Here is a 4,876-nt window from a genome sequence, read left to right on the forward strand (position 1 = left end):
GGACAAATAGTTATGTGAAATTTAATTTTTGAAAGGATGATATCGTAATTTAGATGTAAATTTTTGTGCAATTATAGAACCCAAAATTTATGAGTAATTAATACCATGTAATGTTTAAACTTAAACTACACATTATAGTTGATCCAACAAGAAATGGAAGGTGGAGTTGGCTTTGAAGCCAACTGAATACTTGGTTAGTTGTTTTGTTTTCTAATTTTTTGGAATTTTTAAGTCATTATCTTTGCTCTATAATTCAGTGTTAGTGTACATTGTGTTGTGGGTTACTAGTTATTTGGGGGTGATGGTTTTCTTTTCCAACATAGTTTAAACTGATGTATTTTTTTATCAATATTTTGTAATGACTTATGGTGCTTCGGGTCCCCTATAAAAATATTATATTAACCTTTAATTGAAATCAATAAATGGAAGAACAAACTTGTAGTGGATTACAAATGAATGAATTTACAATATCTAAACTTTTTCAAAGAAAAGTTAATACAAAACTAGGAATCATATTGAAGAATTAGAGATATTTCTTTGATAACATAAGAGTTATATAATGATAGCTTTATCCAAGTCACATTGAAGAGTGGAACTTGATAAAGAATGTTATTTTCAACTAGCACAAGCCACCTAAGCACCTAAGCTTGATAATGCATTGACAATGTCATTATTCTACCATTATAAAACTCTTAACATCATCCATTTTTAGATCACCCTACTAACTCATATATACTAACATCACTTTTTACACATGAAATTTATCTATTCCCCAAGCTACAAGATTGATATGTTACAATTTACCCAATTCTATAGTTCAAATTACTTTTAAAGATTGACATGAAATCATTTGTATTTTCCTTACCTTTTAAAGTAAGTCACTACCTATCCATATCCCTTGTGCTCATTTTGTATGAGCTCAAAGCCTTCAAACTCTATTAATCATTGTGAAATTCATTTGGATATTATTTTTTGGCCTCTTCTTATGAAAATACCGTTATAAGGTCATCCTAATGCATTGATTCCAACATCCAAATTATTTTTCTAATGTCAATTTCCCGGATTGAAACTTCTTCAATTCCACCTCTCTTCTTAATGCAACTTCCCAAAAAACCCAAAGTATGTCAGTCTTGACCCTTTTTCATTTGTTTTTTCACAACTTAATGGAACCAGAAAATTGTTACTTTTTTAGACAGGGACCAAAATATTCAAAAATGATTAATTTTCACCTCAGAATAGCTTTCACTACCCATAAGTTATTTAAAATATTTACAATACATCATTGATTAGATTTTACTAATAGAAACTTTTGTCTATAATTTCAAATGTGGCCTGATTAACCTCATACCTACTAGAAAATACCAATAACCACTTTTATGTTTAAAAGGAGTAGAAATGATGAGGGAAGATATCATATACCCATACTAACTTCGTACCTATTAGAAAAATGCCGATAATGACATTTATGTCCAAAGGGACGAGAGATGATGAGGGAAGATATCACACCCATGGTAAAATTACCTTTGATAATAATTAATTGCAATGATCAATTTCTCAAAATTTTAAGGTAATTTTGTAGAAAATTTTATAGATTCATTTATCTTTTGTGCATAGGTTGAAATAATAATTAATAAGTGATGCAAATGCAATTTTTTGGGATGATATTGTAATAATTTAAGCATATTAATTCTTCTTGGATAGATTTTTTAAGGATAGAAGCTTTATATTTTTATAATCAAATTAGCATAAGGAAGAGGTCAAACTCATAAAGTTTATTACTCTATCACCACTAAGACAAACAAACTTGGTGCTCTGAGAAGTGAGATTGATCAGAAAAGAAAACAACAATACTTGGAAGCCTAACAATCGAAAAGAGATTTAGCAAAGGACTAATAGACAAACAAACTATCAATAAAGGCCTTTAATATCTTTGTTGTCTACAAATTTAGAGTAACTAGGTAATGTAAGATTTCGATATAATATTTCCCAGATGCTATAGAAGTGCAACATATTTCATGAACAAACTCATCTCCAACAAAAATCCTACAGGATGTTGTCCTTTGCTCCCAAGTTTTAAAGGTCATTCACATGAGTCACAATTAGAGTCACTTTATGTTGGGCCCTTTGGATGTTGTTGAGGTTATGGTTATTGATTTATTTATTTTTATTGAGAAAAAGGTAAATTGTATCACATTTATATGCTTTCAAATGTAAATTGAGGGTAAAAATGTGATAAAATTATTGTTGCATTATGATAACTCATTTTCAATATAATTGAATGTTGTTGATGTTATGATTATTGAGCTTTTACTTATCTCTAAAATAAGATATATAGTATCACATTTATATGTTTTGAAATGTAAATTGAGAATGAAAATGTAATATATTATTTCTCCTATGCTCCAAAAGTGCACTATATCATAAGAACAAATACATTCCTACATGATGTATTGAATATTATCCCCATGCTCTTAAGGTTTACAATTTATTCGCACATCACAAAATTAAAATCACTTTAGGCTGCCTCCTTTTCAATATTAGTGGACTCATTCTTCATATGGTAAAGCTTCTAAATGATCTTGATGATCTCCTATGACAACTTGCGTCAAAACTAGTGTTGCCTAGCCTTTGCCTCATCTATGGAGTGTGCTTGCGCTACTATCCATGGAAGTTTTCTTTTTGCGAGGTAGGATACGCTTAGTGCCGCTGCTCAAAAGAAGTGCTATATTTTTCCAACATAATGCTTTGGAAATGAACAAGATTAACTAAAAGTGAACACTCTTTGAGTGAACTGGAGAAAGTTAGCGTACTAGTTGAGGTATAGTGCCCTTAAAAACGCATGAACATGAGTATGCTCAGCATCATTCGTGTGTATCGATCTACTACGAACAATAGAAACTTATGGGACCGTTGACAGATACTTTTAATAGGAAACATAGATCAAGAAATTATAAGCATAGAACAGCTAAGACAATGCAGGTGAGAGCGAATATGCCACTAAACAATTATATACCACATTATTTAAAGACCTAATGAATGGTATCCTTTGCTGAAAAGAGCTTTCATCATATGCTTAAAAGCATGGAATGTACTTTCGGTTATGTTGTTTAAGTCACTTGAAAAAAAAAGTCTTATGCTTTTGCTTTCTCCAAACTGACTTGTCCTTCATTCCTAGGACAACCCCACAAACACTGTTTAAAGAGCTCTACAAGTAAGAGATGCCAATCTTTGCCCTAGCTTTTTTCAGACCCACCATTGAAATTTTCTTGGAATTCTAGGGCAACCCCACCAATAGCTTTTCTTGGAATTTTAGGGCAACCCCACCAATAGCTTTTCAACAACTCTAGAGATGAGAAATATGATATTGAGGTTGTACACATGAGCATCATATGAGAACATTAATGCTTTAGGTCATCAAACACCCACTAAGTAGAAAGCTTGAAAACCCATGACGGATGTCAGTTTCATACTTCCTATTCTTCCTCACGAGAGAACAGTTGACAAGGACAAAAGTGGGACGCGGGGGAAAGAAAGGAATTAATGAGTGGACGCCCTTGCTTACACGATTTTCCGCATCAACAGCAGAATGGCATCTTTCACGCTTAATGCCTGCTACCTTTTCTAACCATAAACCCACACATTTGGCCCACCTGTTGGCATCACATTCCTTTGCTAAAGATGCTTCACTTTTAGATATAATCTTTTCATTAATCTAAACAGGAACCCATTGAATAGGTCAGAAGTATGAACTCCAAGTTCATCATATATGGTTGGTTCTATGATTGTTCATGGCTCTTCTAGCAGGAAAAAGCATTGAATTGAGTCATGGTGTTTGTCATGGTTCTTCAGGCTGAAGCTGAATTTACTTCGAATAGTGCAAGCAATAATGGCAGCATCGATGGATGGAAATCACCAGTTCCTTATCTCCTTGGTGGAATTGGTGCTATGATTGCTCTGATTGCTTTGGCTTTGTTAATTCTTTTTTGTTCATATTTTAAATATCCAGCTGCTAGAGAGCATGGAGATGCTAACCATGTTTTGTGTAGGGATTGGGATGGCACTCAGATGTCTGGTGATAGTGTGGAGGAAAAAGTTATGGTGATAATGGCAGGGGAAGAGAAGCCAACTTTTCTTGCCAAACCAGTAATGGTGGATGATCAAACATGATATATTTAACCACATATTGAACGCTACCGTGAAATAACAAGGATGGTGTTTAATCATTGTTATCAGTAGTTTTGTAATATTTTGTTCTAATTATGGTTATGGGTCTCATAACCAAGGGTTTTTTTTTTTGGTGACCTTCAGAGGGTTTTGGCCTAATTTTATATGCAGCGGTTAACAAGTGGAGGAAACATCCATGAAGACTCATATGGTATGTAATGGAAGGGTTGTTGAGGATTGATCTCCAAAGATACTACTATGAACTAAGGTAAAGCATCCTCCATACGCTCTATGATGTCTGGCAAAGCTGCATATGTCATCATTAAAACAACTTACCCTCTACCTTTTATTTAGATCTTTACAGCTACTCAATCTCAAGGAAAATATCTCTTAGACAACTGTATCATGTTAATCTAGATCAAACTACTGCATGTTCTCTGTTATAAGGAACGGATTCACATGTCTCAAAACTGAAAATATTTTGAATTTGAGTGTTCATTGCCTTGCATGTTACATTTGTTTAACGTGTATTTAGATCATCGTAGTAAAAGACATACCTTGGAACCTCATCATTGATCATTGATTCTTGAGCATTCAAATGGTAGTTTATTGGAATAAAAATACAATTAATTAAAACATGGCAGTTGCTAGGTTTACATAATTATCGAAAGACAAAATTTATATTAATAATAGGTATTTACAATTAGATGCA

The 4,876-nt window shown here is 32.9% G+C and overlaps 1 pseudogene across 1 annotated transcript; it reads left to right on the forward strand.

Moving 5' to 3' along the window:
- The first annotated feature begins 3,745 nt into the window (after positions 1-3,745).
- On the forward strand, positions 3,746-4,672 carry LOC149537652 (protein GLUTAMINE DUMPER 1 pseudogene; annotated as a pseudogene). The gene has a single exon (XR_016356383.1). The product of XR_016356383.1 is annotated as a protein GLUTAMINE DUMPER 1 pseudogene (transcript).
- Positions 4,673-4,876: the final 204 nt, after the last annotated feature.

The sequence above is a fragment of the Cupressus sempervirens genome, chromosome 9, assembly GCF_028749045.1.
Source record: "Cupressus sempervirens isolate cs-2001-9-10 chromosome 9, ASM2874904v1, whole genome shotgun sequence".
In the NCBI taxonomy this organism is placed as follows: Eukaryota; Viridiplantae; Streptophyta; class Pinopsida; order Cupressales; family Cupressaceae; genus Cupressus; species Cupressus sempervirens.